At 39.7% G+C, this 25,913-nt stretch overlaps 1 protein-coding gene across 11 annotated transcripts in view; it reads left to right on the forward strand.

Moving 5' to 3' along the window:
• Positions 1 to 25,913, forward strand: part of NCOA2 (nuclear receptor coactivator 2) — a 127,976-nt gene that overhangs the window by 3,777 nt on the left and 98,286 nt on the right. For 8 of the 11 annotated variants that reach the window (XM_081013275.1, XM_081013269.1, XM_081013266.1 and 5 more), the window contains exon 2: positions 8,124 to 8,203. The exons of 1 other annotated variant lie outside the window; for it this stretch is intronic. The gene's annotated coding sequence lies outside the window, so the exon portion shown is untranslated. Of the gene's footprint in view, positions 1 to 1,801; positions 1,923 to 8,123; positions 8,204 to 25,913 lie in introns of those variants that run through there. 2 more of the 11 variants (XM_081013272.1, XM_081013270.1) reach the window with 2 other exon arrangements.

Genomic DNA, 25,913 nt, shown 5'->3' on the forward strand with positions numbered 1-25,913 from the left:
AGCTACATGGCTCTATTATTTTCAAAAGAGACAAGTATAAATCAGCTGAATTATAATTTATAAGGAAGTTAGGTTTTGTTCATTTGGGCCTGAATAGAGACAATGGATTTTTGTCCCTCTGATGTTAATTTACATAGCAATACTAAGATGGCTGTGTTATCAGAGATTGCTACATTTGTGAAGTCATTGTTCTTGTTTTAAATAAGTTTTGGCTGTAATTGAATTATCACAGACTTTTTTGTTACCATAATGCCACCTTTTACCATTTTTCTTCCACTGAGCCCCTGCAAATATAACCTGCCAAAGGAAGGTACTACATACATCTCATGAAATGGATTCTGTTACTTCTGTTAGAATAATTTGTTAGTGTTTAAGGTGCCTCAAAACTCTTTGTTGGGTTTACTAGCCCCTTATGTACTCTTTGCTTTCAAAGGTAGTGCTCTGTATAACAAGTCAGAATGTTTCAGGCACAGATCTTAAATCACAGAATTTCAGAATCATAAATATTTTTGTAATTCTTTAAAAATCCTATTAAATTATGTTCCCCTCTGTATACTGTATTTAAGAGATTAGATACATGAGTGCTTATCTTTTTCTGCTTTGAATTTTCTGCTTCTATTAATATATTTTAGAACTTACTGTAATCATTACTCAATCATTTTAAATTTTGAATAGTTAAGAGACATAATGCTTGAAAGCATGGTGAGCTAATCATGCTTTTTGTGATGGGATAATGATAGGTGCAACATGTTTGGCTGGAAAGAATTTGTTAAAGGCAGTATCTCTGACAAGTTTACTAAATTGAATTTATACAATAAATTTAAAGTGGGTTCATCTTGAACACTGTTTAAAGGTTTGAGATTTTTTTGTCAGATTTAAACTGCCCCAGTTGGCTTTCACACTTCAAAATGATAGTAAAAAAAGAAAAGAAAAAAAGTACAGTTTGCTCCATAGAAATAGCAAAGTTCTTTAGAAAGACAGCTGCTACTACAATGCCCACAGTCTTCTGCTCTCTGTCCTTTTCTTGATGATGTCACTGACATGTTGGCATAAGCTGACATTCTATGCAAAAATGAAACTTGGGCAGGGAGGCTACATAACACAGATTTTTAAAAGCTGAGCTGTGAAGATTCTGCAAGGAAAGTTGAAAAGTTCTGAAATAATTTCTAAATAATAGTTTGTGTACTGAATACCGGTAAATTGGTGTGAGATTGTGCTTGTGAATTTTATTTCATATAGTATTCAAGACAACTTAGCGTAACAAAACCCTAAAATCTGATTTTGTATGTAGCAAGTTCTTTCTTTTCATTTCATTGTTTTTGCTTATTTTAAAGGAAAGCACTAGTAATAGTAATAAACTGACTTCATGGTGTGTGTATGACCTGTAGCAAATCCAGATTTTAATCTTCAAAGACACATTTACTACTTCCCGGGTATTAAACGGGGAAAACAGAGAACATTTTTGTTCTGTATGTGCATGCATTGCATATGTGTGTTCATACGTTATTAAAAACTACCCTGATCTGATCCACACCATGCATTTTAATTACACATTGTTGCAGTTACACAACACACTGCTTAAAAGGCAGCACACCACTGCACCTTTCTTTATTCATTCCATGAAAAATGCTGTTTGATGATATTGGATAGTAGCAAGTTCTATAATGTGAGAGGGAATGTGATGGGGGTAGGCAAGGACCTCTTGTACATATGCAGATATGCAGAAAGATGCGCATTGTCAGCTGTGGCTCTATTGTGCGCTTTCACATGGGCATGGAGCTCTCTTTCCTCCTGGGGATTTTGATCTGACAGAGGAGTTCTTTGACTTTAAGATGCAAGGACAATGAAGCCTAAAGTAGCAAGCTAGTAAGGGTGTGTGTGCTGTGTTGATTCTTCTAAAACAACATTGCTCCTTCAGTGAGGTAATGTAAGTGAAGTTCTTAGTAGTATCATATGCTGACTATGTGGGACATAGGCTGATTCATATTGGCTTTGTCTTATCTGTATAGTAGTTATATTATTAATTGTTTGTTAGTAGTATATACATTATGCAAACATTCCTTGAGCTTAGAGGGTCAGTCGCTTTGTGTATTAAATCACATGGTGAACTTTGAAACCTATAACTGGGAATGTGAATAGGGAGTAAAAACAGGTGTAATATTGTCAATTTGTTTCACATTTTCAAAAACAATAAGATTAGTATTTATTTACTGAAAATACAAACCTGCAGGCATTGTTTAGTGCAGTGCTTGTTTTCTATTAAAAAAAAATCTTTGAATGTAACCCGGAAAGTTTTAGTACATAAACACTTAGGACTTAATATGAACTTTGCTGTAGAGATTCACTTACATACAGCATGGTTTTTGCTCTGCTCCTTTCTGGATAACTTCGTTCCCCTAAAATAATTCTGCAAAAGCTGCTCTTGAAGGCAACAATGTAATGTTGTTACGTATAATTAAATCTAGTGAATATAAACAAAGTACTACCTGGACCCTCAGATCATCTTCGGCAGCCTTTCTGTAGATGCTGTTGCCAAATAAGGCTGAGGCAGGTGGCTTCTAAGGAGAGGGCCTTTTGCATGGTGGTTCCTCATTGTGGAATGACCCCATCAAAGAGGAGCTGCCCAAAGAGGCCCAATACTACATTGTGGTCCTTTCAGCAACATTTGAATACATTTGATTTTCAGTTGATTGCCTTTAATGGTTTAGACTGCTTTTTCATTGTGGCTTGTTTTATTCTGATTTTTTTCCTGGTTTTTGAACTCGCTTTTATGTTCGTATTGCATTTTTACACCTTATGAGGGTTTTTTAAAAATTGCACTTCCTAGATAATTTTCTGTTAATGGGTGATATGAAGAGGCTATGAACAAAATAAAAACATAGAACAAAGCCAATGGCAAAACTCCGATTAATTTGAATGTTAGGGGTATGCTCTTTAATATGTTTCTTCAACTATGATCGCTATTGGTTACTAGTCATGGTCTCCTGACTCTTAAGTGGGACTTCTAGAAAAGAAGGTTGTTTTTTCAGAGGAAGACACAGAATGAACTGAGGTCTAGAACTACTGGGGGATGGGGGGACGGACTGTTTTGTACCAAGCAGCATGAAGGAGGATGTGCACCTGTACAACAGCAATAACTGTTTCCTGTAGAGGACTGAATATACATCTTCCTCTGTGAAAACCACTGCTGATTATTTGGAGGAAGCTGTTGCTGTTGCTGTGTTGACCACATAATTTGTGAGAGGGCCACCAGATACTATTTTGATGAAGTATCCAAGCAAGAGAAAGATAGCGGTGTAATTCCATTGCTGACTGGAAGCAATAATGGGTTGAATGAGGGCATGAGGCCAGTAAGCTAAAGGTGAATCTTGATGTGACATGGGTCCTGTTGGCAGGTGATTCTTGTATTCAGAAGTTGAGTAGATAGTCTTTTCTCGATGGGATTTCATTTCCTCTAATGCAGTAACTTGGTTTTGGGACTACAGTTCCCACCATCCCTGACCACTGGTCCTGTTAGCTAGGGATGATGGGAGTTGTAGTCCCAAAACAGCTGGAGGGCCAAGTTTGGCCATCGCTGCTCTAATGGAACGATGGTTTATCTGCAGAGCAATAGTTCAGTGGTGAGGAACTTGGGGTGGAGCGCAATTTGGCCCCATAATCCTCTCTATCTGTCCCTTAAGACTGTCCCTGGCCCACACCCCCTTCCCGGCCACACCGCATACTCAGTGTTCAAAATTCCCAATGTGCCAGGTGCATTTGCAATCATGGAGATCTCTGGATACCAGGTTGATGACTGACCTCTCCATCTATCTGGCTAGTGCTGCGGTGCTGCATGTGGCAGCACCACAACAAAAGATATGTAGCTTGTGCTTCCTCCCTGCCGTGTGAATTAGCTGGCTCACATGGCAGCAGACTTGGCGCCTGTGCTGCCACATGAGCTGCAATCCTAGGTGCACTTACTTGAGGATAAGAAAGCCGCACTGGACACAACGGGGCTTATTTCCAAGCAAATTCACCACAAAAAAGATGCTTAGACATTCCATTGTGGTGCCCATAACCTAAGTAAGGTGCCATTTAGTGATTAGCTTATATATCTGCATTACTAACACGGCTCATATGACCCTGCTCCACACCACCCTTGATTGTTTTTGTGTGGCTGGAATGTGTCCTTGAATTATGTTTCTTGTTTGCCTGGATGGAGGATAGAGAAGGGATGTTTGGAAAAACTAAGCTATTGTACATATGTAAAATTTGCATTCACTTTACTTTTGCCTTTGGCTCTGTCCACTAATGGCAATTGACTCCCAGAAGGTTGTTCAGAAGGGAATGTGGCCCTTAGGCTTGGAAAGGTTCCCCATCCTTGTAATTATTTATTTACTGCATGAGTCTTTCTGCATGCCAATAAGGGCAACGAAGAAGGCCCAATTCTTTGATTCTGTTGCATCTTCAAGTCGTCCAGTTGAACCTTTTTGTATTTTCTGAGGTCTATTTTAGATCTTTCGGAAGACTGTTGCTGTTTGTTTGCAAGGCACTTTGAGGGCAAAGTCACTCACTTCCATAGCAGTCTTGGTGCTCCTGGATCCATCTCTCTAGGCCTCAGTATCTAGTACTGCTTTTTACCAGATTTAGTAAGACAGCTGAGGCCGTTTCGTGATCAGGATAGCCTGTTGTCCAGGTGCTGGTAACTTCCAGATTGGATTACTGCAATGTGCTCTATGTGGGACTGTCCTTGGGGTTGCCCTGGAAACTGCAGCTGGTGCAAAATGCAGAGGCTTGAGTGCTCACTGGGATGGAATAGTCACATCATATTACATTGGTGCTGAAGAATTGCACTGGCTGCCAATTAGCTATCAGGCTAGATTCAAGGTGCTGGCTTTGGTGTACAAAGCCCTATCCAGGGTGGAGTGCAACATACAGTTTACAACAAAAAGTCAACTAAAAACAGCAAACTTGATATTGAAATAAAATGATAAACTGTAAATAACAATAGCAGTTTAAAAACATATTAAACCAAATTTTACCCAGAGTAAACCTGTTGTGCTTAATTGTGTTCATTCATTTCAGTGTGTTTGCACTGAGTAAAACTTAGCTGACTACCACTATGGAGCAGGCGCCTCACCCTGGGACAATAAATATACCAATACAGGGGTACCTCGGGTTACAGATGCTTCAGGTTACAGACGCTTCAGGTTACAGACTCCGCTAACCCAAAAATAGTACCTCGGGTTAAGAACTTTGCTTCAGGATGAGAACAGAAATCGCGCAGCAGCAGTGTGGCGGCAGCGGGAAGCCCCATTAGCTAAAGTGGTACCTCAGGTTAAGAACAGTTTCAGGTTAAGAACGGACATCCAGAACGAATTAAGTTCTTAACCCGGGGTACCACTGTACATTGCAAATGCTCAGGCAAACGGGTGAGTCTGTATTTGGCACCAAAATGATAATAGTGTCAGTGCCAAGCATACTACTAGAACTAGAGCAAGGGCATTCCAATACCACATAAATCTGTTGCTTCTTTTTTTTTGCATCACAATGTAATATGCACCCACCACCACCAGTAGTATGCAGAGAAGAGCTGCTTCTGAAGATAATGGGGCAAGGGCAGGTTGGTTCTGGGAAAGGCATTCCTTCATAGGCCATCACCTTGACTTTGGCCTAGAAGTGAACATGCAGTCAGTGTAAGTCCTTTAGAATTGGTGTTTTGTGATTCCATCCAGCTGAACTGGCAGCTGCATTCCACACTATCTGAACCCCTTGGATTTGTCTTCAAATGTAAGCACGCATACAGCCCCCCCCCCCACATTACTGTAGTTCTGACAGGAGGTTACCAGAGCACAAATCACTGTGGTAAGGCTGCATCCTATTAACACATAATCTTTCTTTTATATCCTAGGATTTCAAATGGTAGTCATATTCGTTGTGAGGGACATGGATGCAGACATTCTACTTTGAAGCTTATGTCAAGAGTTTCCAGTCTGTGGTATTGATACCTTTTGGGTGTAAAATCCTTAAGGATGTTCATGTTGCCTCCATCTACCTCTGTATCTATTAGTTCTCCTGTGTTTTTTCATAGACAGTTCTGTGCTAGAGAATTGTTTCCTGCTGTTCCATACTAGATATCCTTTTTGAGGTTTTATTACAATCAGGTAGCATATAAATGCTGTGAAATAAAATAATATTTTATTTCCCTGTTTATGCAGGATGGTGATGGTTAGAATGGAGGGTGTAATAGTATACATGACTGGTCCTCACAGTGCCTGGTTTAGGTCTGAGTAAAAACATGAGTTTGACATTTCAGTGGTGGGTAAAAATGGCATGTAGAAATCAAGCTGTGCAGGAAGACCTTTTGCCAGGGGTAGGAAAATCCCAAGGTGTTTAATAAAAGTGCTTAAAATCTTTGTGATTCTTTTCCCCAACCCATCCATGCACATGCTAGTTCTTTAAAACTTGATATTGAGGTTGAAAAAGAAACATTTCATTCTTCACAGTCCTACCATGAAGAACCATCACTTGTGTGGATTTGGGAGTTTGTAGGAATATATATTCTACATATTCATGGTCCAACTTAGCAACTTGTCAAGGGTATAAATCTTTTTCTAATAGTATACTTGCATCTTACTCCTTTCAGCTTTCAGTGTAGAATGAGTTGGTGGACTGACTTGGGTGTGTGTGTAAAATATGTATACACTATAGCATAAATATAGTATAAATTTGTAGAAAATGTGATGTTTACATAAACTGAAGAAATGTAACACCCTTTCTTGGGAAGAAGGCTTGGAATTCTATGTTTAATTTGTGAAGTTATTTACAAAAAGTTAGTGTGAGAATTTGCAAGAACTTAAAAAGTGAATATGTTCGACTCTAACTCTGAAACTTCATACTGTGCTTGTGAAGTTGTAAATTGGTCCTGTAATGGTGAAGATTGTGCCTAGGTTTTGGTGGGGGCTGGGATTTTGATCTATTTAGTGGCTGTAAAATGATACAGTAAGACTGCTAGCTTTTTCTTTAAAGCAGAGATGGGGGGAACTTGTGACTGTCCAGATGTTGTTGGATTCTAAGCCATGTCAACTCCATCCAGCATGACCAAATGGTCAGGGGTGGTTGAAATTGTAGACCAGCAACACTTGGAGGGCAGTAGCTTCCCCATCTCTGCTCTAAAGCTTACTTTAATTTACATCAGTGCAGATGTCCCAGCCCAGTGAGCTTATGGAGGTAGAGACTGTTCAGTAGTCCTTGCATTCTACTGTATTCCTACTTGTGTGAGAACTCTGTGTGCATTTGAATCCTGCAGAATTCTGGAGGATGTCTCTATCTTTTTCAGGATAAATAACATTGTGTTTTGGTGAGTCACTCAGATGTTCTGAGCAGAGGCAGGCCTGCAATCCTGTGCGTGCTCACTCCATCAGTAGGACGTGTTTCTAAGTACACATATCTAGGGTTTGGGTGGCATATTCAGTCATTTGCTTGCTGTATTCAGTATAGCCGTGTGATAGAATGAGGGGGGAGATTGTTGAGTATCTTGAACCCTATTTTCAAGCAGCAGAATTCTGTGGTTAGATCATCTGATCTGCAAATAGAGTACATTAAACAAACATTTGGGTCTTGTTCGGATGTTGTACAGGCTTCCTTCCCCTTTTTGCACAGCCAGGATTAGTAGTTGTTAACATTTTGCTTTCACATTCTTTTAACTGCAGTTTGTGTCATCTGGTGTGATTAAAACTAACTATGGTTAATTTTCAAGGTTTGTTTTTTTAAAATAAACTGCCTTGTTGAAACCAGGAATATTTTAAATTAACCACAATTCGCAGTTTGGACAACATGACAAGTCACGGTTAACTGCAAGTAGAAGTGAAAGCTTCTGAACTACACCTCTGAGTGGTGCAGGACGAAGACAGCAGAAGGGAAATGTACAACTTGGAGGGCTAGGCTTAGTCACATAATGCTGAAACACTTTTTAGTGTGATGCCTGGACACAGCCACATTGTTACAGTAGAATTATTTAGAAATGCTTGAGGGAATTGTAATAGCTGGGAATGCCAAATACGCTAGTGATTTTGTTTTAGCATGAATGACATAATCAGTGGTAAATAGAGAATATTTACAGTTTGTTTGTTTTTGTTTTATAGCATGCTTGAGATGTATCTGAATATTGAACCTTTCAGACACATAACCTGTGCTATTGATTTGACTGCCTCATTGAGTCTTGGTAAGTTGTCTTTAAATAATGCATATTAAAATAGCTATTTTATGAATGAAAATGTAATTTTATGTAATTGTATCCATAAACTATCCATTTTGTTCTTTGAGAAAGCTGCTGCTGCTTTAATTTATTTATTTATTGCTGAAATTTTGGCCTCATACATGAAAATGAATTGTTGGCTTAAAATGCACTAAACATTTAATCAGAGGTCAGAGCACCATAAGAAAGTGAGGGAAAGATTGTATCCACTTTGATCGCACCTATAACTGTCTGGGGTAATGGAAATCCTCTTGTATGGTCACACACACTTAGTTGGTCCAGCTGTAACTCCTAACCATGATTTTATGCTATGTAAATGAGCTCTACACTTGCACGCATTCTCCTCCCTCACTCCCAGTTTAGTTTCAGACCTTCGTTTGCTGTTAGCATCCTAACTGGGCAAAGCAGAATTGTAAAACCAGTTTAAACAATGATCTAGAATTCTAATTTGTAGACAAACCATTACGTGATAGTAAATTGGAAGGTGAGGAAGGAAAGCTGAGCATGCAAGAAGTGAGAGCAAATAAACACAGTGCCTTGTTCATTGCATCTGAACTGGCCTTAGAAATTCAGGCTTGTTAAATCAGGCAGTTATTCATATGTATATATGTGTGTGTGTGTGTGTGTGATATATATATAATTTTGATATCTGAGACGTTAAGGTCAGGGTTGCCAACCATTTCTTGGTCCATGGACATATTTTCACACAAGCAATCTTTTGTACTCACTTATATATTCAATCAATCAGACCCTTGCATTCCAAGGGGGTCTTCAACTGCCTATATCCTCATCTTAAATTTGATGAAATCGTTACCTATTTTCTATTCCTGTGACATATTGTACCATTATAAGGTAGCTAAATTGACCTGAATCTCCCATTTCAAATTTTTGTTCATTGGAATTTCTTTTAGCCCAGTAGTTGAGCCACAACTCTCTGTTTTTCAAAGGAGAACCTCCTGATTTCATTGGCTGGAGTTGTGACAGCTGGGAGAAGCTAGCCAGGACTATAACCTTAGCAAGGGAGCTTGGAGGGAGCTCACTTTACAAGCAAGAGGGAAGCCCCAGATAACAAAGTGACAATATAATGTGAGTGAGCCAGCAGGGTGAAGCTTAGGCAGACTACACTCCTCCTAACAGATCCCAAATTCCATAGTAAAGAAGCTCAATAAATAATAATTGGTTTCAAATAGAAAGCCATAGGTGTGGGGGCTATTCAGTGTATTGTACAGAATGTTCCACACAAAATGGTTTACCTGCTAGACAGAAGTCATGGGTTGTGCTTGGTGTAATGAGCATCTAGCCATCAGAGAGGAAGTTGAGGTTGTTGTATGTGAAAGACATAATTTAGTTGGAATGAACAAATATCCTCCTTGTGTGGTATTCAACTAAGTTTTACCCAGAGCAGACCCATTGAGATGAATGATCGTGACTAAGTTAAACCTGTTTAATAAGTTAGTAAGAGAGAGTGATCAACCATACCAGAGACAAAGGTCAAGAAGTATGAGGATTGAAAAGTGATATTTAGATTATTTAGTGATGAGTTATCAGTGATTTTTGTGATGACATCCTCGTAGTGCCTGCATGTGGACTATCATTTATTGGGCCCATCAGCTCCTGCCTCCCTTCTCCACCATAATGGCTGTGAGGATACAATTAGAAGCTTTTGCTTCATTTTTAACTAACCAAAAGTTAATGTAGTGTCCATACCCAGACAAACTGTATGGTTTGTTGAAACAAGTTAAGTTCAAACCATAATTTATGAAGATGTCTTAATTAAATCATAATAAAATAAATCACAGTTTAGGGTTTGGGCATAATGCTAGGCTTCCAATCTTCTCACAACTGCTGGAGGATACAGGGGCAGGGGTGGTGGTACACAAATCCAGGACTTGTTCATGTAATAGATAAATAATAGTTTGTTATGTCTAGATACAGTCTGTATCTTTTGTAGACAAATTTTAGAAGTATTGCTGGCGCAGACATAATCTGGAAAGGCCAGGCTAGTTGCATAGTAGACTAGTGCTCTATCTTGGATTGGTTATAGAAGAGACTTGTTGTCTAGATTAAATTTGATACTGTGAATGTACTGCAGGCTGAAAAACCTGGATAGTAGGTTTAATATTTCATTGTCAAGATGCCTCTGAATGATATCCTGAGAACTGTAGCCAGTAATGGTGCATGTTAGTCCCACAGGGATGTACAAATACTGGAGAGGAAACTTCTTAAGCACCCAGAGATAAAAACAGCCTTAGTGTGATTTGACCTGTAGATTTCAAAAAGGAGGTATAGTAGTATCTTCTGTGCAAAATCTTATGTAAGTGATGGTTCAGGCTTAAGTAATAGAATACAATATTCCTGAAGATGTAAAGTGTTCTTAGATTCTGCTCCCTACCCAATACGCCCCAAATTGTCTGTAACATGAAAGAAAATACTTCTCCCTTAATGGACCTTTTATGTTTAATCCATTGACTTGGTAGGTGAGTATAGATTTTAATAAAGTAATGTGCGTGAAATTGTGTTATTCCATAGAGATAGCAATTTGGCTTAAATATGCTGCACATTTGATATTTGGCATAAACTTCAGTTAGATATAATATCAGCATATGCTCACATAATATGTTGATGCTGAAGAAAAAGCATATACAAAAGTATTACCAAAATGTCAGAGGAGGGTAGCTGTTTTACTCATATTTTTCCTACTACAACAGATTGTTTAAGGTACCACTGAACAAAATCTCTGATCCAGAGACAGATAGTATAATGTATTCATGTTGAAATCAGTGAGACCTAGTAATGACTGATTAATTTGTCATCTTGAGTTCTGCACGATTTCATGTGACTAACTTTCTCTAGATTGTGGTTAATACTTTTATTGTGACATACACTGACAAAGCAGGTTCTAGCCCACAACAATGTATCATGTGATGTTTTATTGGTATCATTCTTGGGCATGTTTCAGCTGAGGAGCTCATTTTTGTAACATACATTTTTGATTGAACCGTAAATGGGATTGATCAGAGAGATTTATTCCTTAGCAGATGAATAAATCATTTCTTTTTTCATGGTCTCACAAGAGCTACCTGATGCCATTTACTGCAACCATTTTGTTGCATAGTGTTAAGTGCTGGCCTCCACTGGCAAAGAGAGCACCGCAGGTGGTGTATGGATGTTGCCCAAGTGGCAAGAAAGGTGCTTTCAGTAACCAATGGCAAGTTTTGAAATCAGGTGTTTTGAGGTAGACCTGCGGTGGAAGCTTTGCTTTTGTGGGATCCAAAGTCTGACAGATCCCCAAGGGGCCTGATTTGGGGGCCCTGAGCTACACCATTCTGGAACTGGCACAGTGAACTATGAGAACACTCCAGCCGTAGTCTTTTGTCCTGGCTGTCACAAGCACCAGGACTTGAGTTACAATGGTCATCTTCTTCTGAGCTGGCCATGTAAACCATGGGTAGGCAAACTAAGGCCCGTGTTATTTGTGGGGCATAGGAATTAGTTAATCCCCCCCCAAAAAATATAGTCTGGCCCCCCACAAAGTCTGAGGGACAGTGGACCGGCCCCCTGTTGAAAAAAATTGCTGACCCCTGATGTAAACAGAAATTAAGAATGGACAGTCATACCTTTGCTCCATATTGCACCCATCTCTTATATCCACTTCCCTTTTTAGTGTTAGAGGACTATATGTTCTTGGTTTTAGACACAGATACCAGCTTGTATGTAGTGCTGTGATTTAAAAATATTGTTAAAAAAATATTCCTGTATCTTGCATAAAAGGTGTAGGTAGACTAGTTACCGCTCTTGCCCCTCTGCTTCAGATATTGAAACACCAGGAGCTATTTAATATAGGTGGAGAGAGAGAAGTGCACACCTGTGCACTGATTCGGCCCACTAACTTGGTTGCATCAAGCCTGCATATAATAAAGCAGATTGTGCTTTAATTGTTGTAACTCACCCTGGGACCTTAGGGTGAAAGCAGGGTGAGGAGGACAATCGCAGAATCATAGATGGTCATGTATTCCATTTATGCAGAGGGTGCAAGTGAGAGGAGGGGGAAGTTCTCTTGTGAGTGTAGAATAGCAGCATTGGGTGCAACCCTATGCTTCAGCTGCATGGATGACACATGTTATAATTTAATATAAGCTGCATGGATGACACATGTTATAATTTAATATATCTTGTTGAATGAAATAAAATGGTTTCAAAATCAGACCTTCATGGCAGATAATTTGCATGTTAAGTATTCTTTATGGAAGTGTGTGGTTTGTCTAGAAATGGATTCAAAGAATAGGAATGTTAGAAAAAATAGTGTTTTATGTTGCTTATTCTAAATCTGGATTTTCAGTTTAAAATAATAGTTGTGTAATAGAAAATTGTTTTTCTAAATTAAATCTTAAGTTCAGGTAGAGAAGATGTGTTGCAGATTTGCAGATGAGAGAAATGTCACTTTAATTTGTGAAGAACGTGTAAGATTTTAATTTTGTGGCCACAAACAGGACAACTGAACTCTTACCTCTTCAGAGATGACCTGGTGCATATTTGAAGCCAGATCCTTCCCCAACCCCCCAAGTATTTGCTATAAGCCTTACTGAGGATGGTAAAAGATCTACCCAAGTGAGCGCTTGACAGTAAATAGTGCTAATTAAATACAGGGCCTGACAATGACACTGATTCTTGGATGAAGGCCAGTAGATTTGTCTTGGTTTTCAGAAAATTTAATTTTCTAGCTCTGTTTATCTACCAGCTTGTTAAAAGATCTAAGGACACTTCAGTGTGATGATGCAGCTGACTTTGCTGTTTTAAGCTTCTGCTGGAAACAGCTTTTGCATTGTTATTTTCTCAATTTCTGATGCTCAGACTGTGAGTGCTTATGTAACTGAAATGGCACTACCCCCCCACAAAAGGCACGTCCTTACAGACTTGGGCGTGTAAAGTTTGTGTAAGTACAGTAAATGGGGGGGGGGCTTCTAGGAATGATGAGTATGCTCAGTAGCTATGCAGTGCTGACTGACAGTTGGGTTGGCAGATAAAAAAAGGGGAGGTGGAATGGAATCGAGTGTACTTCATCTGGCAACATGTTGTTATAGGTCCCATTTGTTTTTTATTCTAGTAGTAAAAATATATGCAAATACTTAACTCACTTGGTGTTGTGTTAAAATGATTGTTGTAGTTCAGATTTGTAAGTATTTGATGATTCGTAAGTATTGATGCTCTGGTTTGTGCCCAGTATTTCTCTCAGTTGCAGCCAGAAGGTTATGACTAGCAAGCAAGTGAAATTGTATGTTCAAACAAGAATGTCTCTTGCAGTTTCTTTGTATAGCTTAAAATATGCATTTTGACCTTTTTATTTCTATCACCGAGGCTTGGTATGTACCCCTGCTGTTTCTGCAAGGCTGGAATCCCAAGATTTGGTGGCAGGGTCCAGAACTGCAGTTTTGAGCTGCTGATAATGGTTACTTCCACACTAGCAATGGGTGAAAGGTAGCAGCCATACCACAGAGGCATACAAAGCAGTTATTGCTATGATTTTTCACATGTAGTTGCATCAAAACTTGGCTGTTCTTCTTGTACTGATAGTGGCATGAGCTTCAGCTTCTTTACTTTCAGAAAATATTAGAAAGTTATTATTACAGCATAGTAGATCTCTTGAAATAATTGATAAAAATGTCAGACCCACTAAAGGATTGCTAATGGGGGATTCATGGAGATCAGTTCCATAGCAAAGCTGAGAAGGGATGTCAAAGCCCTACATGCAGTTGTAGCATCTTCTTCCTCTGGCAGTGAAGTTCAGTTATATAGAGGTGTAATTTTTAATCGGCACACCACACAGTGTGTGTATGTTCATGGAGGGGGGCATATGGGTCCTGTTGCTGCTGCAGTTTTGTGAACACTACTTCTGCCAACAGTGTGACGTTGTTGCTCGTCAAGTACGCTTGCTTAGAAGAAAGTGCACACAAATGTCACCTTAATCCCCAAAGAGCTTCACTTGCTATGTCCCTGTGGAATGAATGAAATGCTTTCAGATTCAGGCAATGTGCTACTCTTCCTTTTCAAGTAAATTTATGTAACAGGCACAGCAGTACACTATTTGAATCCCAAAGAGTCATGCCACATTGTAGCAGAGGACCAGCAAAGCAAAAACTTCTGTATTGCTTCTCCTTTCTTTCAAGTAAATTGCAAGCTTATTTTATGAAGGGTGACAGATTTGGAGCTAGGAATAACTTCGACTATGCCTGTCCCAAATAATTCCCCACCCAAATTTCCAGTTGGGCTACATAAGGCAAATAAGCACTTTGCTACCATTTGTGGTTAGTGGTTGGTGGGTGTTTGCATCTGTGATACACAAGCTACCAGTATCATTGTAGCTTCAGCACTAATTCACATGTTGAAAAGATGCCCCCCGCCCCAAAAAATCAAGTCTTGTTGTGTTGTTGGCATTGCATACGAGAAGACCGTGTAAGCGATATGAGAGAGCCAAATCAAGCATTGCTGCAAAAAGTTGCTACTTACACTTTTTCTAAGGCATTGGATAGCATATAACAGTTCTTGAGATTTTTTTATTACTGAACTGGAAATAAAACTGAGCTGACCGTTGTGTAGCTTAATAAATGCTAGCTTGTGGCCTGGTTTGCATGCAGTGCTATGCTGAACTATGACACAGCACAAATGAGCCAATGTGCAGGCTCCTAGAGAGCAGATGGTGGCCACACTAAAATCCATGCTCCAAGTTACTACAGAGTGGACTTCTAAGATCTTTGGAACTTGCGGAAGAAACTCTCACAGTCACAGACCACAGTGATCTACAATGTGTATAAAGAATTACGTGGTCTCTTAAGTAACCTGGTTCTTAGCTGCATAGGGCCTTATATGTTAGTACCAACATCTTGAACTTGGCCCAGTAGCAGATTGGCAGCCAGTGCAAATCCTTCTAGCAGGCTGCTTTATGCAGGTGGCAGTTTGCCAGAGTATAAGTCATAGGGTACTGCTGCAGTCTGTTTAGTTGTAAATTTTGCGGTTATTCGCTCAGTGTATACCCTCGGTTAAAATTTGTGTTCTGGGTTATTTCCATTGCATCAATATAGCTGTAATAGTGAGGAGAATGTGACCTATTGTTGAAGATAAACATTTCCTGCCCCTGCCCCAAGAAAGGGGGGAAATGGAGAGTGTACTTAAAACCTTTCATTGGGCCCCTTCCCCCCTATTTTTTTTTAAGTATTAAACTTCCTGTTTGCACTACAGAACAGATGGACGTCTAAAATGCAGCGTCAGGAAACTTTTTTAGTGTTTGCAGCATTCCTAACAGAATAGCTCATTTTGCATGTGCTGAATTTATAGAGAAGCAATAGAGGACATTTATTAGCTTTTGCTTATTGTTGGGAAGGAGACGAGTAAGCAGCTCCACATGGCTGGCATTTTAGAGAATGGAAGAGTGGCCCTTCTTGAAGTTATATTTGTGGTAATGCAAATGTGTGGTGCTGTCTGCTTCCAAGAGCTATGAGGATGATCAGTGCAGCCATTTTGCAGAATCTACTGACTTGTCCTGCTTAACAGACAAAAATTGCTCATATTTGGCATGATTTGGGTCTTACTAATCTTTCTGCCTCAAGAACCATAGGTGTAGATAGAAGGACCAGTTAAGAGTGGATAGGTTTTGGATTGCATACTGGCACAGGGAAGGTGCTTCAGGGGATAATAGAAACAAGCAAAGGATCATGAGGAAATAGTGACACAGCTGCAGAATCTGACAGATATTGATGGTTATATTGTAATATGAAGGCAGAAGGATCTATATCCCAGAGACACTTGGGACACAGGTCATTGTTGCTGTTTTTCATCGTTTCTGAGGTTTGCAACTTTAGGGTTACCCTGGTTCCTTAATTATATCTGGACCATTTGGCTGCAGTAGTGTTTGTGGAGTTAGTGGACCACTGTGGAGGCAGTGCTGTCATTCTTTTAGGGATTTTTATCCTATCTTTTGAATTCCCTCCGCACACCCCTGGAGCGTCACAGATACACAAAAACAAAATACACTTAATACAATGGAACAACAACATATTTTTTAAAGACTTGAATAAAACCAGCATAAAACTTATTCTGTCATGGATTAAAAATTACTAATTACAATTTTATGGGAGTTAAAAAAGGCAGATGAAAAAGGGTTTTGTCTGGCACTGAAGAGGTAACAAAGTAGGCACCAGGTGAACATTGCTGGGGAGAGCATCACAGCATGCGTGCTTGACTGCTTAGTATTTTAGCCTTAGTTCTTGCATTGCTGTTTTCATTTTTCTACATAGTGATATAACTCTGTACATTGTGATTTAGAAAACCACATTCTGATTTCAGTATTGTGAATATATAGTACTTGTTCAAACACAAGTTTATCTCAGTTTATTGCCTTGTAACCACAGATTGAAGTCGTAAGTTAAAATAAGTGTAAGGAGGCATCATGCCTTAAATAAAACAGTAAAACCAGTTTGTTTTGTGTTTTCACTTGGTAAAATTCACCCTTGCCTCATTAGATACTTGGCTAACACATAAAGCAACTACTGTTGTAAATTCTTATGATTTCTGCTTCATTGTAGTTTCATCATAGATTGTAGTTTACAAGATAAGTCCATTGCTTAGAGTGGTTCTGTTCTGTGTATAAATTACCTTTCAATATCACCCGGAGTGTTTAGTCCTCAGAAAATGAAGGGGCATGCTGATTCTTAACTCTGAATTAGTGTAGCTATAAAAAAGAAAATGAAATCTGTTTTGTCACAAGTCTTGTAAAAGAGAACTTATTTAGCAACTGTTAAAGATGAAGTGCTTTTCGCATACTAGTTTAGGTTGTTGGGACTAGAATGTTATTGTGTCTGGTTTTGTCCTTTTTAAAAGTAGGCTTAAAATATCCATCATCATCATGGTTTTAGCTGTATTGACACTATTTCAAACTGTTTCAGTATTTTCAAACACAAAAGATGTAGGCTGCAATCCTATGTACTTTTCTGGAGGTAAAGGTAAAGGTAAAGAGACCCCTGACTGTTAGGTTCAGTCATGGACGACTCTGGGGTTGCGGCACTCATCTCGCTTTATTGGCCGAGGGAGCCGGCGTATAACTTCCAGGTCATGTGGCCAGCATGACTAAGCCGCTTCTGGAGAACCAGAGCAGCGCACAGAAACACCATTTACCTTCTCATCGGAGTGGTACCTATTTATCTACTTGCACTTTGACGTGCTTTCGAACTGCTAGGTGGGCAGGAACTGGGACCGAGCAACTGTGAAGTAGTCCCACTGAATTTAGTGGAGCTTCTTTATGAGTAGTTAGGCATATGATAGTGTTTTGTAGCGGACATTTTATCCCACAAATACTCTTTACTATCTGTTTCTTTGGTTTGGTAAATACTAACCACCTTGTAGGGGTTTGTGTGTTGAATTGCATTTTTTATTGCAATCATACTGTTTAGTTCAATTGAATCCCCCCAAAAAACACTAGTAAAAGGAAATATTTCAGTGTGATCAATAGGCCTGAAGCTGTTTTTGAAAACTAATCATTTAAATGCTGATAAAGGTACTACTACAGAATTTAAAAAGAAAATAAAGCTGGTAAGTGATATGTGACCTACGAGTACTGTACATACTGATCAACAGTTAGAACTGTTGGATGAGAGCTATTATTGAAGCCTTCAGTACCTGTGTGCACTAGAATGCTCTGATGAGCCCCATGTCCTAGACGCTGACACTAGTGGGAGTATAATTTCAAATATCTGGGCCCATGCCTCTGTCCTATCTTGCTGTGTCTGATGGTGGACAGGGGAACCTGTACAGAGGCCTCCTTCCCTTCCTTCTTCCCCAGTCAGTGAAAGCTGCGAAGTCTGCATCTCTGTGGTGCCAAGTTGCCTATTGTCAGCCCCTCCCAATAATTGGAGAGTGGTACAAATGAGAATATAAGAGCACACATCAGTTTATAATACTGAGTCATCTAATCCTTAACTTATTTGTTTATTGCACTAAAATTCTTCCAAGTAAACTTAACTCGGTCCCAGCTCCTGCCCACCTAGCAGTTTGAAAGCACCCCTAAGTGCAAGTAGATAAATAGGTACTGCTTTATAGTGGGAAGGTAAATGGCGTGTCTGTGTGCTGCGCTGGTGCTGGCTCGCCAGAGCAGCTTCGTCACGCTGGCCACGTGACCCGGAAGTGTCTCCGGACAGCGCTGGCCCCCGGCCTCTTAAGTGAGATGGGCGCACAACCCTAGAGTCGGACACGACTGGCCCGTACGGGCAGGGGTACCTTTATCTTTACCTTTAAGTAAATGTGCTTTAGATTTAGTCATGTTCTGATTTAATACAGCAACTCAGTTAAGAAGGGTGTAAAAATACCCCTTGAAATACACATTAATCAAAATGTCTAGAATCAGTAGCCAACCAGTTTGACTTGCCTTGTGCCAGTCTTGTGTAGCAGTTCTTAATAACTCACATAATTTTGTATGACTTGGGGAGGAATCCTGTATCCATTTACCTGGAAGTAAGTCCCACTGAACTCAGTAAGGCTTACTTCTGAATAGATAGGTATAGGATCACACTGTATTTTCTACACTTAAAGGTGAGGCCTGTTATAAAATGATGAAATGAAAACATCAGAAATAAATTGCAAGCAATGTATTTCTTCCAGGTTATAAAACAATAAAGTTGTTTTGTAATTGTCCAGGGTTATATCAAGGAAAGTAATCATTTATGAGAGCATGTGGCTCTGTCCCTTCCCCCACCTCCCAGAAAAGCCCAGAAGAGGCTTTGCGCGGCTATTCCAGAAGCCAGAACAGCAAGGGGCTATCCCAGAAGCCAGATCCCTCTTGCTGTTCTGGCTTCTGGGATTCATAATTTTTTTCCTTGTTTTCCTCCTCCAAAAACTAGGTGCGCCTTATGGTCTGGTGCGTCTTATAGATCGAAAAATACAGTATTCGTAATACTATGGATGCATTGATACATAGGACTGCAACAATGTATCTGTGTGAACACTTAGTGTACAGTATTTTAAATTATTTCAAGTTTCATAGTTAAACACAAAACAACTTATTTCTCCTTTCACTATGCTTTCTTTCATCCAAAATATGTTGAACGCTTTCCAAAAGCAAATTTTTGGAGTTGTGGCATAGTTATACTAGACTTTTTTAAGGACAGTAATTTTCATTTTAAATATAAAAGTCTTAACATGTCTAGTTCAGTGCAAGAATATATTTTTTTGTCTTTTTCTATATTATCAACTTTTAAAGCATATAGTTTGATTACAGGGCAGGATTCATAGCCTCAGCACAATCATTGTTGTTATGTTGTTTTCTACCACACATTGCTATGGCTTGACAGCTAACTGATGTTGTGAAAACTGGATTCTGTGCCAGACACCTTTTAATCATACTTAATGAGAGTGACATCTTGGTATTTGTAGCATATAGGCCTTTTCATAACTTCTGCAGAAAAATGTTTGGTCCTTGTTTTTTATTTTATTTTACTGAGGCCAGTAAAATGTTCTGTTCAAACTTGAATAGGTATGTAGACTTGTTTTGATGCAAATTGTGTCTGCATTTTTAAAATATCAGGCTCCTCCCTCAACTATCAACCACAGTTATTCCATCAATCTATAGGAGGGGGAGAGAGATGGGAGTGCAGGGGCTTTTCATCAGCTCTGCTGAAAGAGCAGCAGCTTTTGGCTTCTCATCTCCCTGAAATCTTTCCATTCCAGCTGATTGCTACATAAACTCTGTAGCTAATAAAAAGTACCCAAGTTATCCATTTTCCTCCTCCCCAATCCCTTTTCCTTTTTGTACCATGTATTTTATATTGGAAGAATCGTTTGATTGACATTTGTGTTCTGTGAGCCTTTTTTGGCCAAAGAGTAGGATAAAAATGTTTTAAATAAATCAGATATTAATAGTAATAATAATAATTTGTACCCGACTCATCTGACTGGGTTCCCCCAGCCACTCTAATATACATTAGTGAGAGATTGTTCACAACATAAAAATACAAAATGAGAATACAACATACATAATAAAACAATAACAAATCAATAACACCACCACCTCCCAATACAGAATGTTCAATCAACCAAGAGCCTTGTTATAGAGAAACGTTTTCACCTGGCACCTAAAGGTGAAGGTGCCAGGTGAGCCTCTCTGGGGAGAGCATTCCACAAACGGGGAGCCACTGCAAGAAAGGCCCTTGTGTTGCTGCCCTCCAGCCCTCTCAATGAGACATGGAGGGGGCCCCAGATGCTGATAGCAGGGTCCGGATGGGTTCAGATACCTCCTTTTTAAGTGTTCTAGGCAGTTATCCGCTGTAATGTGGTTCCATTGTTTCTTTGTGGTAAGTTGAGATAAAATGTAGTGAGCATAGCCATTTAGCTAGTAATGAGTATGGGTGAAGACTCTACTTTTTAATGGTCAGATATACTTGGTTTTTTATGATTCTCCCCCCCCCCCAAGCTAACCATTTCCTAATGATTCTAATCTAATAATTGATGCTTTCCCCAGATCCCCAGAGCTCATTGTTAGACAGTTAAGACTGAAAATGTGTATTCATAGTTACTCCATCCTGATTTGTTATTGGGCTGCAAAGTGGTATGTTAATTATTGGAACTCCAGCTCTGTTCCAGCCCTGGAGTGTATTGGGGACAGGCTTCAGTGGAAGCAAATCTGGTTTTGAATACTGCTGCCTTCTTCTAAAAAGAATAAGAATCTCTCAGTCTAACAAAACGTGTTCTTTCATAACAGAACGAAAGCTCAAAGTTTTATCTAGAAGCTGTGTTTTTGAAACGTATGTTGAAACCAGCCTGTCTCTTGGGTTAAAGTACATATGAAAACTATACTATATACACATTTGATCATAGCAACAGAAAGTCGGCTTAAATTAAAAATCTAAGATGTCCAGGCTCAGACTTTGGCCAGCTCTCAGAGCAGCTGGTTTGCCTTTCCATTCTTGCAAGAATGTAGCAAATGTTGTGGGCTGCAAGGAGGAAGGATAACAAATTTAGTGCCATAGGTCAAAATCAGCTTCTTTAAATAGTACCTGCCCTGATGAGCAGTGGTGCGAAGGGGATCTATGTGGATGATGAAGGTGTACTGTGTTTGACAATCCATAAGTAAGATTTCTGTGGATGAATATTTTATCTGCTTCTGTATTTAAGATTAATATGAACCACAACGAGAGTTCTGTAAAAAGATGCAACTGGCAATGAAAAGGAAAAAGAGGCAACTTTGCCTACACAACTACTATATTTAACCAGTGCTAGTATATTCATTTTTGCCAGTTCCTTTGCACAATATATTTCATTGATGTACTGTACAATATATTACATTTACACTTGATTTTAAAACTGCTTTTTTAAAGATAGTACTGTTTTAACAGCCAGTCATACTTCATCAATCTTCCTAGTTGTGCCTCAGACTTGAAGCCCTGTTAGAATTTCTGAAACCAGTTTTGCTATTCCTGGTCTTGTACACTACATTAGAGGTGTCAAGCATTGACTGTAGGCCTGTCAATGCTGTCAGGTGCAGTAATTTAATTACCAGCTGCAACAACAGTAGTAGGTCTGACTGTTCAAGAAACTAGCTTCCATAAGATGTTACATCGTTTTCTAAAGCGGTTGGCCTGGTTTAGCTTAACACAACTTAACACCTGTTAAGTTTAAATGTATGAGTGCTCTGTGTGTTAAACACTGTTTCCTTAAGCAGTAGAAAATTAATCATGGAGTTTGAACTAAATTGGTTTCTCCCCATAAAGAAATAAAGCATTTTTCCTGATCGTTAGTCAGTGGGTGGTGGTGTTGTTTTTTTTAATCGCCCCATTTTCCAGGTATTACATATAAAGAACTTCCGGAGATGCACGCCTTGATGTGTATTCTAAACAACAAGGGAGTTATGTAAGCATCCTGAACATAGTTTCTCTTATTTTATCTCAAGTCCCTATCAGGGTAGGATTGTAAGAATACAGTGTGTCCTAGTACAGGTGCAATGCTCAACCTTGGAGGGATTGCCGTAATCCCTAACAGAGCCCTGATTCTGCCCTGCCCCTCTGCTTCCAGCATGCATGTGAGTAACACAACATGCAATTAATATGGAACAGGTATCCCCATCTCATAACCCCACAATACATAGACCTCTAATTCCCTAAGCTACTCTGCTATGCTGCCTGCACACAGGCACATATTGGAGAAGGGGAGAAATGGGGTTGCTAAGCCCTATGGCAAGGATAGCCAACATGGTGCCCTCCATTATTTGTTGGACTCTACTCTGATCCCTAACCGTTTTCCATGCTGGTTGGGGCTGATGTGGGTTGAACTCCAACATTACGTGGATGGCATTATATTGGCTATCCCCAAAGTCTGGAGATTCCTTTGCCTATGGTCACTCTGCCCATGTTTGAAAGATCATGTCCAGATAAGAAAAAAAACCAAGGAAACCTCAAATATTATTAGTTCTGATCCCACTCCCACTCACTGGTTTTTCTGAAGTAAAGGGAATATATTAAGCATGCAGAAATTTTGGTGTAAAATTTGATGTTTATAGATGGAGCTCCTAAAAATCGCATGAATTCTATGAGAACTTGTTGGGGTATCAGTTTAACACTGTAAACACTGAATTAACCAAGTTCTGTTCCTTCATTGTATGCCTGAATTCAGCCAATTGAAACCATTATATAAGCTTCTGCTCTTTACTTCATTTCCTTGCAGTTGATGAATTTTGATGCAGCCTCATCGTGCATTGTTACTGTGTGTTCATTTTCAGTGGGGGCATGTGTGGGTATTCTGATGTTAGTCATATTTGGAATGAGTGGAGGTAGTGCAGGCGCAGTAGAGCTTGTGATGTCCCTGTGATCTTTATTTGAGTATGAAGTTGAAAGACAAGTTTCCAGTGCACAGTACAGCGACAGGCCAAAGCCTGCTCTAAGGCGGCTCCAAAGCACTCACAGGCAGGCTGTCACTGTACTGTGAATTGAGATAAGCTAAAAATGGAGGCTCACACTCATCTTGATTCCTATGCAGGCAACATTTAGCAAGTTCTTTTGCAAAAATGGCTTGCTTTGCTGCTGTCTGCTTAATCTTGTTTCGGTATGTGTTGCAGATTTTCACTTGCAGGTTTTGCCGGTGAGAATATCAATCAGCTGTAAGCATTCACAATGGTAAGTTTAGCTTTGTGGCAGATGCATATATATATATATATATATATATATATATATATATATATATATATTAGCAGGATGGATTGATTTAAATAGCTGATTTTAAAATTATTTTGATTGCCAAGAAAACTAATGGTTACAGTTTCAGTCTTCTGCACAATTACCTGACAGTAAGCCTCACTGAATACAGTTGGACTTGTTTCTGACTAACCATGGACAGTATGCTCTGAAGTGGGACACACTTTGAAAGTTCTGCATTCAGGAACACAATTTCCCTACCTGTTGTTTTCAAGATAATTTTCCAGATACACATCCAATTTAGTTGCAAGATTTAATTCTGTCCCCAAATAGAAGAAAAAGCACACCTGTATCATTAGTAATATTCAGAGTGAATTTATTGAAATCAGTGGACTTAAGTTACTTGAGTCCACTGATGTTCATTTTGTCTTTTCTGAATATGACTTAATGGTGGATATCACCCAATATTTTTTGCTAACTGCATATACATGTGATTCCTGTGAGGTTTTATTGTGGCCCGTGTACAGTGGTAATTGTTTAATAAACTTTCCCACTTTCCCAATGTAGGTTCAATTAATGACCTTTGAACTACATTGCTTGTAGCTCTCAAAACTGGAATTATTTCGTTTGCTCTTATTAATCATTAATGAAACCCTTTACAGCTCTTGAAAAGCTCTGAGAGTTTACATTAGTTTTTAAGAGCTAAAGCTTCTCTTACTAATTAGCTTCCTAAGCCAATTAGAAGATTCATTTTACACTCTAGTCAAAGCAGTTTCATAGTTTGTTTAGCTTTTAGCAAAGGTCGTATATAGTTTGCAAGAAAGTCAGATGTTTCTGTTTCTCCTTCCTCTATATAATTCCCATTCCGCTGTTATGAAACTGAAAAATGCACACTCATCAGAAGCAAAGTGCATGTGAAAATATAATCATTTTTAGTGTCCACATGTTTCCATCCTCCAGTTTGTTGCAATCCCCCCCCCCCAATACCATTAGGACAAGCAGTCAGTAGATGTTGGGTACTCAGTAGTCCATTTTGTTTGTCAGATTGAACTCTAGTTTAGAAGAAATAGTGGTTTGTGAACAAGCAGTGTGCTGGTTCATGCTGCTTAAATGTTTCCACTTTGGTTCATGCTGCTTAAAGGCATCCATTTTCTTCTGCTGCTGTAGCTGTAACTTTGCATGAAACATGCCAGAGCGTGGCTTGCCATGCTTCTGAACCCAGCCTTGTGGTTCCCTTCTTCCCAACAAACTATGAGTTGTAAGCCAAGGTAAAATATTAGCTTTGTGATAGGCTAAAAGCTTGCCAGAATAATTTAAAAAGTCTTCACTAACTGGTGGAAAACATCCAAAGAGTAAGCCAACTATGCTTCATGGGGTGCAGTGTTCCATAATACTGAGGAATCCACTCAGAAGGCCTTCTCTTGTTCCAAGCTACTATGCTTCCACCATCAATGGGGCACAGAAAGGGCCTCTTCACTTGATCTTCATGAGTGAGCAAGTTGTTACAGGATGTGGTTACAGGATCTTGGATCCCAGCTATTTAGGATTTTAAAGGCAATCATAAACACTAAATTGTGCCTGGAGACATGGCAACCCGTGCCAAGACAGAATAGGTGTCATATTGCCCATGAGTGAGAACCTACTAATATCCTTGCTATTGCATTCTGGATCAACTGAAGACTTGTGCTCTTTAACTACATCTTACCTCCTTAGGAGATTAACTGCTGCACTATCCTAAACTGGGCAAAAGCACTCCTGGCCACCAATTGAATAACCATACTGCAAGGTATACAATCCAACGCACCACATGACGCACCTGACCATTAGACGCACCTAGTTTTTAGAAGGGGAATGCAATTGGGGAAAAAAAATTTTTAAAGGGAGCGCTGAGCAGAGCCTGTATGCACCCCAGGCTCTGCTCAGCGCTCCCTTTCACTAGCCATGTGGAGCATGTGTGCGGTTCTTGGGGGCTTTTCCCCAGGAGGGAGAAGGGCAGCCCATCACTGACGGGCTGCCCTTCTCCCTCCTCAGGGGAAAAGCCCCCAAGAACCGCACACATGCTCCACATGGCTAGTGAAAGGGAGTGCGGCTCTTGGGGACTTTTCCGGGAGGTGGGGGAAGGGACTGAGGGGCTGCCCTCTGTCCCTTCCCCCACCTCCCACAAAAGCCATCAAGAGCTGCACGCTCTTCAAAGGGTGCACAGCTTTTGCGTGCTTTTCTATGAGGAGGGAGAAGGGACTGACACGGCCAGTCAGTCCCTTCTCCCTCTTGGGGAAAAGCCCGCAAGAGCCGCGCCTCCTTCCTGAGCAGGAACACCTTTGCTTTCTTTTGATTAAGCTTCAGTTTATTAGCTTTCATCATCAAGCCCATTCCTGCCTCCAGGAACTGATTGAAAACATCAACAGCTTCCTTGGTATTGGATAAAAAGAAGAAATGAGCTGCTTGTATAATGATAAGATACTCCAAATCTCTGGATGATCTCTCCCAGAAGTACCATGTAGCTGTTAAACACT

The sequence above is a fragment of the Podarcis pityusensis genome (assembly GCF_964106645.2).
Source record: "Podarcis pityusensis genome assembly, chromosome: 7".
Taxonomy (NCBI): Eukaryota; Metazoa; Chordata; class Lepidosauria; order Squamata; family Lacertidae; genus Podarcis; species Podarcis pityusensis.